The sequence below is a fragment of the Puma concolor genome, chromosome E3 (assembly GCF_028749965.1).
Source record: "Puma concolor isolate L17-30 chromosome E3, mPumCon1.1.hap2, whole genome shotgun sequence".
In the NCBI taxonomy this organism is placed as follows: Eukaryota; Metazoa; Chordata; class Mammalia; order Carnivora; family Felidae; genus Puma; species Puma concolor.
In genome coordinates this window covers 26,339,792-26,352,843 of record NC_141682.1, presented here as the reverse complement: position 1 = coordinate 26,352,843, position 13,052 = coordinate 26,339,792, and positions in this window count along the sequence as shown.

Genomic DNA, 13,052 nt, shown 5'->3' with positions numbered 1-13,052 from the left:
CTTCACACCTGTTTATTAGGATGGTTATTCTCCAAAAGTCAAGAGATAACAAATGTGGGCAAGGATGTGGAGGAAAATCGAACCCTTGAGCACTATTGTCGGGAATATAAATTGGTACAGCCATTATGGAAAACAGTTTGGAGGTTTTAAAAAAATTAAAAATAGAAATATCATACGATTCACCAATCCCACTTCTGGATATATATCACTATCTCAATGAGACATCTGTACTCCCATGTTCATTGCAATATCATTCAGTCGCCAAGATATGGAAACAACTTAAGAAAAATGGCTTATACGTTTAGTGAAATATTATCCAGCCATAAAAAAAGGAAGAAATTCTACCACTTGTGACAACATGAATGAACCTGGAGGATGTTATGCTGAGTGAAATAAGTAAGTCAGACACAAAAAGACAGATATTGTATGATCTCTCTCACATGTGAAACTTCATTTGAAAAAAAGTTAAACTTGTAGAGACAGAGTTGAAGGGTCTCAGAGGCTGGGGGATAGGCAAAAGGGGAAGATATTGATCAAAATGTACAAACTTTCCATTATAAGATGCACAAGTTCTAGAGACCTAGTGTATAGCACCGAGACTGTAGTTAATAATACCATATTGTATACTTGAAATTTACTAAGAGAACAGATCTCAAGTGTTCTAACAATACCAGAGAAAAGAAAAGTAGGTATGGTGGTGATGGATATGTTAACTACTTTGATTGTGGTTATCATTGCACAATGTATGCATATATCAGCACATCACATTGTACGTCTTCTTAAATACAGAAAATTTTTATTCATCAAAAATAAATAAATAAAAACCAAAATAAAGAGATAAATAAATAAAATTCCAATGTGTGGAAATAACTTCGTATAATGCCTGAAGCATAGTGACAGCCAGCAGAGATACAAGAGGACCTAGGACATAGGTATGTAAATGTTGTTTCAATATGCCTGGAACAAAAAGGTGAGGAGAGAATGCAGGCTTATTTTAAGAGATGAAGCTGGAGAAATAACAAAGCCTGTCTCTGCAGGACCTTGCAAACCAGTTAAGAACTTTGTGCTTTTTCCTGAAAGTACTGAGAAGCCATTAAAGAATTTTAAGCAGTCACTGACTGATTGCTGAGCTTTCATTTTTAAAAGATCACTCTGAGCGGAGGTGGAGAATGAATTGACGTGAAATGGAAGTGGGAGGTAGTAAAAGTAAACAGGCCAATTTTAAGGCTGTGCATGAGATGATGGTGGCCTATGTTAGTTGCATGAGAATGGAAATAGTGGGAAGATTCAGCAATTGTTTCCAGACATAGACCTGAGAGGTCCTGATGATTCGATATTGGGCTTGGGGGAGAGGGAGAGGTCTAATGGATCAGATGCTACAATGGGATTGAGAAGGTCAAGAACAGCTTTCATTGAGCTATGATAAGGTGACCTTGGTGGGAATGATACAAATGAGAGGTGAAGGCCAGAACTCAGATGACCATATGTTGAGGAGAGGGTGGGAAGTGAAGAGTGGAGTCAAGATTATTGACTTGATATCAACTATACTGTTTGTTGCCACCTGACATCCATTCCCACTTTCTTTCCCATAGTGAGATAATTCCTGAGTTTTAGTTGGCTACATGATTTTGTAGAACAAGACTATAAATTACCATGAAATTTTAACTTATGGTCAACAGAATGCAAATGGAAGTGATGTGTGCTATGGGCAATGGCATTAAGAGAAAGTGTATGCTCTCCCCTCCCCATTTTCCTTCCCTGCTGGTTGCCAACAGAGCGGATGTGCTTAGTCATTTTTGACCTTGTAGGTAAGGAATGACAGAGCAACAATACTGAATCCTGGGTACTTGACACCATAGGGTAATCATTCCAGTGTCGAGCTTATACCTAGACTGTTACATGAAAGAGAAATACATATTTTGTTGAAGCCACAGTTATTTACAGCCCCTGTTAGAGCAGCCCAAACTATATCCAAACTTTTACAGAATTTGGTACTAGAAGTGAGTGGCTGAGAGTTTAGAACCCAAAATAAGTAGATAGTTTGGTGGGCAGGCATTAGGTGGAGATGAACAGATATTAAAGCCTGAAAGTTTGGTGACTCTTTTTATGTTGTGACAAAACACTAAGCTATTGTCTACAGTCATTCTCATGGCAGATCGCATGCCATCAAAACCTGAAACTCAAGGAGAAATTAATAGAAACATTTGGAATATTGGTGTGTGTTGGATACATTTTGCCACTTTCACCAGCAACTTGCCACAAATAGATCTCAGGATAGGGTCAGCCAGCCTGCCAGCATCTATGCAAGGAATACAGCTCTTCTAAGGGAGCTCTTTCTGCCTGTAGACAACAATCCAGTTTGATGGAGAGTAGAGTGACTGGTGCCTCCAAGGACTGAAAGAGGCAAAAACTTCTGCACCCCAAACTGAAGCAATTATAAGTGGCTTTCAAGAGATAGCCTGAGCAGGACAGGACACCCAAGCCTTTCTCAGTCATGTCCCCAATACGACTGACTTAGAGCAAATTGGGTAAGTCATCTTTTCAGAAGACCCTGTCCACTTCAAATGTTGAGCACTCTTGGGAGATTCTTTCTGAGAATCAGGACTGGCATTAGTTGAAACTCATTGGTACTGTCATGCCAGTCATTGAAATATTAAAATATTTCCTTATCAGTTGAGGCATACTCACTGACCCCAATATCCCAGACATCCTGGCCTTTCTTCAAGATCTACCCACTCAAGGGTGGTGTCTAACAAATAGGAGCCTCCTGTATCCAATGTTCATGGTGATTAATATCAAATATTTTGGATATCATCATGCCTAGAATGGACTCAGGGGACCTTACCCCACACTCAGGGAGGTCAATGCCAATGGAGAAGAAGACAAATGGAGCTTTGAAAGGATGACTCATCTCTTCCAGAAGGTGGCCAGCATCCTCTCTGACACATGGCCCCTCAGCCATGGGGACCAACTGATGGTATTCCTGCCCCCAGCACCAGAGATTTACTGTAGCTGGCTGGCCTGTATGCAATTGGGTAAGACATGGGAGAGAGACTCGTGGGTCAGAGGCTCCTATGGAATTCCACTCTCAATCATTCACAGAATGGAGAGATGGTAAAAGGATGTCCATCCTATGTCCAAATTCTTCCTATAGTTTGGGGGTCTATAAACAGGCCTAAGTTTGACTTAATGAAAAGCAAATAATCCATAGAAAGTGCTTAGCTACCTTGTAGGCCACTTATCACCTCCAGGAAGTGTAAGCCTCTGAGCAGGAAAACCTTGCCCAATCTAGGTAGGTCTCAGCTTCCCTATCCATAAAAAGATGGTCCATAAAGGACCATCTCTAAGGACCCTCTACATCCAGTATTGGAGAGTCCTTGAGGGTCACACTAAATGAACTCGGGATCAGATTTTGGATACTGTTAGGATAGAGCTACTCCTTGTGGGCATCCCATCCATGCCTTTGAGGCTCACTTCCACAACATAAATACCCCCAGCAGGAAATGCTTCAGTCATGAGCCACTTCCTGGTAGTGAGAACAAAAGGATATTGGAAAGGAGCCAACCCCTAATATCAGTCCCTTTTGTCTGCTATGGTACATGACAGCTGTCTTCCCACGAATACAGGCATACATTTCTTTTCTTTTCTTTTCTTTTCTTTTCTTTTCTTTTCTTTTCTTTTCTTTTCTTTTTTTTTCTTTTGAGGGGGGAATTGGGAAGCTCCTATGAAAGTCAAAGAAAGGACTCCTTCTCTGGTGTTTTCCCATAATTTTTTTTTTTTTTTGCCATTGTAAGTTGTCACAAATGGCTTAGTCTATTGCATTTGCCTACTAACAGGGACTCTAATTAAGGAAAACCCTAAAAAGTATTCAAAGAGCAGATGTCCCTAAGAATGCCGGGTATGGGAGGCACAAAGAAGAAAAGACAGGAAGTAAACCATACTGTCATGCCTACTCAGACTCTCAAAGTTTTCCCAGGTTCCAATGGACTGAGTTACGCTAAGGGAAAAGTGATCCATGTCTTAGAAAGGAGATGGACCACTATATTCATTCATTCTTCTCCCAAGTTCAGTGAACATCTTTATGACCATTACTTTCAACTCTTTATCAGGTAGTTTACTTATCTCCATCTCATTAAAGTCTGAGGTGTTCTCTTTTTCTTTTCTTTGGAACATATTCCTCTGTCCCCTCATTTGCTTGACTCTCTGTGCTTATTTCTACGTATTAGGTAAAACAGCTACCTCTCCCAGTCTTGAAGGAGTGGCTATGTAGGAGATAAAGTTGTCATGCATCTTTGCCCTGGCTTTTGCTTATTTCTTGGACCTCTATAATTGCCCACGTAGCCTGATTTGCTCTTGACCGATCCTAGTTGTTGAGGGTGTGCCAAAACCTGTTACTGTTCCAAATGGAAAGATCTCAGAGATCATCTAGTTTTAGGCTAATGGTAAGCCAGATTCTCAGGCAGCAGCTTTTAAAGCATGTGAATATATACAGTCTTACGGGTCCACAATTGTAAACCCTGCTGACTTCCATAACAGGAGATCTGGGGGTGTCCCCTAAACAACAGTAGCAAATATTGCGACTTTATACCTTATATAAGCTCCTTTCTGGGAGATACCACCGAACTGTGGCAAGGCAAAGGGAGGATGCTAATATGGCATCTTTCTGCTTATGTTCTCTGGGAACTCCTCTGTAGCCTCTGGACTAGTGGCAAACCTGAAGCCTGCCCCTCATGCTGAAGCTCCAGGGCAAGAAAATAGGCCTTTTCCACAAAGACTGGGAGTGTGTTTGTGCAGTGCCTTGGGGTGATAGCCTGTCAAGCACTATCTCTCCAATTGTTTTAGACCCATGGGGCCCAAGAATTCAATCCTCCCTGGCCACCAAAGCTGGGTGCCCAAGGGGCTGGCTGTGGAAGAACAGGCCATGGCTGTGGCCATGGGGACAGGGTGCTCATATGTGGCTGGTATGGCCAGCTGCAGCTGGGGTGTGTTACGTAGGGCCCTCCCACGGAGCTAGTAGGCTGGGTGTGTGAGGGTTGCAAACATGGTGTCTAGAAGCACTGGCACCCACAAGGTGGAAGGAGAATGCAAAAACAGTGCCTGCCAGTGTCTCCATCCCTACAGTAAGTCTCTACAAGTTTCTGCCTCTCTGGCAGAAGCTTTAAGATTAACAAATGAGTCTCCTTTGCTGGCTGGGCACCTTTCAAATTGCTGCTTTGGGGTTGAGTCCTGGGTGAGTGTGGGCCTATATGTGAACCTGGTAAGAGCAGGTTTTCTTTTCCTTATAGCTATATGGTTCTTCAGGAAGTAAGTCCTATTTTTTTCAAAGCCAGCTGTTTGGAGGCTCATCTTGGTGGTGTAGTTCCCAAGAATTGGGGTGCCTGATGTAGGTCATAAATCCCTGACTCCTCAGGGACAATCTCTATATTATAAGATCCTCCTGACTGTGGGTCACCACACCTGTGGTGGGATTTCTTGTGAGATTGTGTCTATGCCTCTCCTACCTGTTTCCATACGGCCCTTTTATCCTCTGTTGTAGAGACACTGTTCAGCTGTCTTTCAGGTTCTTTTCAGAGGGTATTGCACCATATGTAGCTCTTGAATTGTTGTGTGCATGGGAGGAGGTAAGTTTAGGATCCTCCCATGCTGCCATCTTGACCCCAGCTACACAGTCCATACTCTAAACCACATGTGAAATAATACGTTTTTAAAACCACTATTTGGGCAAATAACACCAATATATTTCTTCTTAACATTTACTCTGCAATGTTACCAAAAGTCTAGAGAAGGAAAATCACTGAGCTAGAAGCTGGTGTTATAAAGATGAATGAGACAAAGTTCTTACCCTCAGATGGGGCTGAAACATCCCTATGGGAGGTGAGATCGATGAAGGAACAATTTAATGGAATCAGGAAGGTCCTAGATAAATTGCCAAGGAGTTCAGCTAACTCCCTTCAGCTGAAAAGAAACTCCCTTCAGCTAAAGAATCAGGAAAGAATTCTGCAAGAAGCTAGCACAACATTCACATTCCCACTGCAAAGAAGCCATTCTGGGGGAGTATACATTTGTTGTCATTGTATTGCTTCTCCTCAAAAATATTTTAGGATAATACTTGGGGAAAGGGTCACCAAGAAAAGCATACTCATTACCCTAAACTTTCTTACCTTAAATTAAACTCTCATTACCCTAAATGTACTTTTTTATTCAAAGGTATATTTACCAGTATGAGATTTCAATATCCCACTTTCAATCATGGATAGTACAACTAAACAGAAGATCAACAAGGAAATAGGAGAGTTGAACAACATTATAAAATGACTATGTTGATTCAGAGTGAACAAAACTTTCAAAAAATTTTAGGGAGACTGTGAATAAACTGAGGGTTGATGGGGGGTGGGAGGGTGGGGAGAGTGGGTGATGGGCATTGAGGAGGGCACCTGTTGGGATGAGCACTGGGTGTTGTATGGAAACCAATTTGACAATAAATTTCATATCAAAAAAAAATTTAGGGAGAATGGAGAAGACTTTTATTTGATCCCAAGATAGCTGCCCAGGATACACAATCTTCACAAAGAAGAAACTTCTCTGAGAGAGGAACAGTCAGTGCAGGGTTACATATATTTTTTCACATAAAGTGTTATAAATCATCATGACATTCCAGAAAGTTACAGACTTTATCTTATGTTTTAGTATCTGCAAGACTGTATGACTTTAATCATATGGAAACCAGGGAAGTGTTTTTCTTTATGTTTGGAATGTTCCTTTCTTGGCTATTTATCTTTATTTTTATTTTTGAAGCTTTCAATTTTTTATTTTTTAAGATGAAATTCACAGCACTTAAAATCCATCATTGTGACCATGTTAAAGTGGACAACTCGGTGTCTTTTAATATAGTCCTGATGTTGCACAACTATCACCACTAATTCTAAAATATTATTATTATCCTGAGAAGAAAGCCCATATCTCAATTCCTCCCTCCTCCATTCCTTGGCAACCAAAAATCTACTTATGTCTCTTGGATTTTCCTGTTCTGAAGATTTCATATAAATGGAATCATACAATATGTGGACTTTGGCTTCTTTCACTTAGCACAATGTTCTTGAAGTTCATCCACACATGTAACAGTACTGCATGCCTTTGTATGGCTAGACAATATCCCACTGTATGGTTATACCACTTTGATGCATCTGGTAATTGGTTGATAAACATTTGGATTGTTTCCACATTGTAGGAGTTATGAATAATGCTACTATGAACATTTCTATACAAGTTTTCATGGGAATATATGTTTTCAATTCTCTTGGGTATGTGTCTAGGAGTGAAATTGCTGTGCCATATGGCAACTCCATTTTTAACTTATTGAGAAATTTCCAGGATGTTTTCCAAAGTAGCTGTACCATTTTACATCCCCAACAGCAGTGTTTGAAGGTTCTGATTTCTACACATCTTTGTCAATGTTTCTTTTTTCCTCCAAGATTTTATTTAAATTCAACTTAATTAACATATAGTGTAGTATTGGTTTTAGGAGTAAAAGTTAGTGATTCATCACTTACTTATAATATTCAGTTGTCATCACAAGTGATGTCCATCACCCATTAAGCCCATCCCCCCAACCACCTCCCCTCCAACAACCCTCAGTTTGTTCTGTATAGTTAAGGTCCTCTCAGGGTTTGCCTCCCTTGCTGTTTTTACCTTATTTTATTTTTTCTACCCTTTCCCTATGTTCACCTGTTTTGTTTCCTAAATTCACATATGGTGAAATCACATGATATTTGTCTTTATTTGACTGACTTATTTCACTTAGCATAATAAACTCTAGTTCCATCCACATCATTGCAAATGGCAAGATTGCACTCTTTTTGATGCCTGAGTAATATTCCATAATATACATATATAGATACCACATCTTCTTTATCCATTCATCATTCAGTGGACATTTGGGATCCTTCCATAATTTGGCTGCTGTAGGCAATGCTGCTATAAACATCGGGGTGCATGTATCCCTCTGAATTGGTATTTTTGTATTCTTTGGATAAATACCTAGCACTGCAATTGCTGAATGATAGAGTAGTTCTATTTTTAACGTTTTAAAACTATTAATTTTGAGAGAGAGAGCATGCATGTTAGTGGGGGAGGGGCAGAGAGAGAGGGAGGGAGAGAGATTCTCAAGCAGGATCTGTGCTGTCAGCATGGAACCCAATGCAGGGCTTGATCTCATAAACATGAGATCAAGACCTGACGTGAAATCAAGAGTTGAATGTTTAACTGAATGAGACACCCAGGTGGTCTTATTTCAACTTTTTGAGAAACCTCCATACTGTTTTCGAGAATGGCTGTAGCAGTTTGCACTCCCACCAACAGGGCAAGAGGTCCTCCACATCGTCACCAACACTCGCTGCTTCTTGTGTTATGGGAACCATCAATTTTGAACATTGATTTTTTTTTTAATTGTGCTTATGATATTTCAATGTGAGGTGCGTCTGGGTGGCTCAGGCTGTTGAGTGTCCAACTTCGGCTCAGGTCATGATCTCACAGCTCGTGGGTTTGAGCCCCGCGTTGGGCTCTGTGCTGACAGCTCAGAGCCTGGTGCCTGCTTTGGATTCTGTGTCTCCGTCTCTCTCTGCCTCTAACCCACTCACATTCTGTCCCTGTCTCTCTCAAAAATAAACGTTAAAAAATAGAAATAAGATATTTCAATGTGAGAAGCAAAAGACAAAGGTGGAAGATGTGACCAAGGCCAATACCAGCACACCAGATCTTTTTCCAAAGCCAATAGGTCTGTAATAGGGTATGTAAGCATTAGTACAAGAGAGACATTGTCACCATCAGTTACTCCCAGAAGTATTCTAGTTCTCCAAGCCTGTGAAGTCAAGGGAAACTTCTGCTTGACCCAATCATAGAACAACTTGGGGCAGACAGATGTATCCCGCATGTATCAGTCACATAATAGGCCCCAAATATGTGTTAAATTGGATGGAAGAAACATTACACAACAGCCAGAAAAAAGAGGAGGGAATTTGTGTCCAATGCAAATCCAGGAATCCACAGCAGCAGCTATTTTCATGCAAGAGGGAACAATACAGAGGAAGTTTCCACAACCCCCTTGCATCACACAGTTTCAAAATCAGGCTATATTTCAAATGGCAAGTAACCTGACACCTACCCATATAAATTATTGACTGTTTGAGGGGAAAAGATAATGGCAACAATGCTCAGTGGGCTCAGTGTCTTGCCCCTACCATTTCTACCAAAGCTACCATTCGGTTGCTGGCCCAATGGAGAAGTTACAGCCTAGAAGGCTAGTATTCAAAGAGACCTCATGTGCCTGCCAGGATGCTTGAGGAAATGTCATCTTTAAAGGAATGACTAAAGCCTTTTTATTTGGCATTTTCAGGAATCACCTTTGTGCCTGGAACCCTTCAACTGACTGTCAAGGACATTTTCTATTTCACACATCTAAGGCCCAGTGAATTGTAGTCAATAAGGCTATGGACCTGCATGTGGACCCTGTTGTGTCCAACCTATGCCCCCTTGAAGACCAAGCTCTTGGTATCAGATAAGAGCTATGATGGGTGTTTAAATTTCAAGGAGTTGATTCAGTGAGTGGGCACTAAAAACAAGATGCTTAAACAAGCAAACGTCTATTTTGGAAGATGGGATGATGTGTGAGAAGTGTTCATGTAACTTGGGTGGTGTAAGAGGAGAGAGAAGGAAGCTGGACAGCAATCTCTAGTTCTTATTAGTTCTCAGTCTGAGTGGAAGGTCACATCTCCTAATTCATACCTAAGTGTTAATTCTGGGAGGCAGCCAGAAAATAGTTGATAAAAATATGAAGGACCAGTAAGCATATTAGAAACAAAACCAGGGGCGCCTGGGTGGCGCAGTCGGTTAAACGTCCGACTTCAGCCAGGTCACGATCTCGCGGTCCGTGAGTGCGAGCCCCGCGTCAGGCTCTGGGCTGATGGCTCGGAGCCTGGAGCCTGTTTCCGATTCTGTGTCTCCCTCTCTCTCTGCCCCTCGCCCGTTCATGCTCTGTCTCTCTCTGTCCCAAAAATAAATAAACGTTGAAAAAAAAAAGAAACAAAACCAATACTCATCCTCACCAGTAAAAGGGGGAAATACTTAATAGAGCAATGGGATGATGCCACCACGTTCACCCTTAGGTTAACCAAATATTGAGTTTGATCATTATAAATGTGGTCTCTAGTTGGAGACTCTGAGCTTATCTCATCCCCGAAATGCAGCCAGATCAGCACCAAATCATTTTGAACATCTAGGAAACTGATCTAAGAGTTAATGCAACCATCTGCATAACTTGAGCCACAGAACTCAGCAGGTACATGGTACGGAGAGGTGAGCTGGGGGAAAGAAAAGCTATGGAGGGTGGGGAGCTATTTTTGCAGAGAGGATAGAGAAAGGGAAATGGGGGAGAATGCAGCTTAATGGGATCGTGCAAGAAAAGCACTCCTCCGAAAGTAGCTGGAGAGAAAGATAAAGAGTGAAAACACTCTCAGGGGACTGAACAACAAATCTGTTCCCCCAAAACCATTGAGGGGAAGACAGGAGAGGGTTTCAATACCACCAGGATTCTATAAACAGTGGAGCACAGGGCCTGAACATTCAGAGCTCAGTGTCTGGTGGTCCTCTGGTGAGGAAGCAGGGCAAATCCCCATGAGCAAGCAGACCAGTCTGAGGGATCCATGTGCCACTCAGGGCGAAGAGGTTCTCCTGCTTGGAGTGCATTTCATAGAGGCCATACAGCATCCCCACAGGCAAAGGTCCCAGCAGACCCAGGAGAGCAGCCACATTTGCTGGTATTGGGAGGAAAATGCCAGAGTGCAGTGAAATCTGGAGCCAGCTGTGTGTTGTGATTTGCCATTACCTCTGAACCTCTGCCACTGTGCGATCGCAAGAACATTTTCTGGGGCAAGCTGGCACCCAGCCATTGCTCAGCAAGACCCTCCGCCAGACAGTCAGCATGGGTCCAAGCCACAGGGGTCTCTGAAGTGTGGGGTTTGAAACACAACCCTATCTCAGATAAAACTCTGGATGGAGGTGCTGCCTGGCAGGTGGAAAGCTTGGACATAGGCAGGGTAGAGGTGGGGAGAGAACAGAGAGCTGAGACAATGGAGGGGTGCTTGATCATGGGTTGCTGAGAGCACAGTGTTCCTGTGCTAGACAGTAGGAAGCTGGATGAAGCCATTCCACCTCTCCTGCACACATGCGTACACACTCATGCATGTGCACCACAGTGATCCACCCCAGTAAGCTAAGCAGCACCACCCAGCAGAGAATGGAGCCATTACAGCAAGCCCCACTCAGCCATGCCCTCCAAACATATCCGCTAGAAAACCAGCACAAGTTACTCCACCTGCATAGTTTATGGACTATAGAAGGCTTCATAGTTTCAGTTCTAGGGGAAACTGGACGTAGCTTCATTCAGTTTTCATTCTGTTCACTGGCTCATTTATTTGTTTGTTTTCTTTGTTTCTGTGTTTGCTTAAATTTTTTTTCTTCCCTCCCCCCCTTTCTTTTCTTCCTCATCCTGGATACAGAAAGAGAAAATTTTACTTTTATTTTTATGTTTTTACTTTATTTTTTATTTTTTAAATTTGTTATTCTTTTTCATTTTCTTTATTTCATTTTATTTTATAATTTTTTATTTTTTTCTTACATTTTTTCCTTCTTTCCCTTTTTTCTCTATTCTATCAAGCTTCTTTCAACAATGAGACCAAAACACACCTAGACTCTAGCTTCCTTTATTTGATTTTTTGCTTTGTTTTTGATTTTTTAATTTTAATTTTTTACTTTATTAGTTTTTTGTCCCTCCAAAATGAGAAAATGAAGGAATTCACCCCAAAAGAAAGAAAAGGAAGAAAGGACAGCCAGGAGCTTAATCAACATAGAAATAAGCAAAATATCTGAACTAGAAATATGAACCATGGTAAGAATACTAGATTGAGTTGAAAAAAGCATAGAATCCTTTTCTTTGGAGATAAAAAAATAAAATCTAGTCAGGATGAAATTAAAAGTGCTATAACCAAGATGCAATCTCAAATGGATGCCAAGACACCAAGTATGAATGAAGCAGAGCAGTGAATCCACTATTTAGAAAACAAAATTATGGAAAATAATGAAGCAGGAAAAAAGAGGGAAACAAAGGCAAATGATCATGATACATGACTTAGAAAACTAGATGATTTGTTAAAAAGGAATAATAGCTGAGTCATAGGCGTCCAAGAAGATGAAGAGAGAGAAAAAAGGGCAGAAGTTTTGTGTGCACAAATTATAAGAAATATATATATATATACATATATATATATATATATGAAATATAAGAAAACTTTCCTAATCTGGGGAATGACACAGACATAAAAATCCAAGGAGCACAGGGAACTCCCAATAGATTCAACAAAAGCTGACCATCACCAAGGCATATCATAGTCAAATTCACAAAATACACAGACAAGGAAAGAGTTACAAAAGCAGCAGGGGGAAAAGGAAAAAGTCCTTAACCTATAAGGGAAGAAAGATCAGGTTCACTGGAGACCTATCCGCAGAAACTTGGCAGGCCAGAAGGAGTGGCAGAATATATTCAACAGTCTGAATCAGAAAAATATGCAACCAAGAATTCTTTATCCAGCAAGGCTGACATTCAAAATAGGAGAGATAAAGAGTTTCCATGACAAACAAAAACTAAAGGTGTTTGTGACCACTAAACCAGCCCTGCAAGAAATTTTAAGGGGGACTATTTGAGTGGAGAAAGACAAAACAAAACAAAAAAGACCAAAATCAATAAAGACTAGGAAGGACCAGAGAACATCACCAGAAATACCAATTCAAAAGGCAACACAATGGCGCTAAAATCTTATCTTTTAGTACTCACTCTAGATGTCAATGGACTAAACGCTCCCATCAAAAGACATAGGGTATCAGAATGGATAAGAAAATAAGACCCATCTATATGCTGCTTACAAGAGACTTATTTTAGACCTAAAGACACATGCAGATTGAAAGTAAGGGGATGTAGAACCATCTATCATGCTAATGGTTGT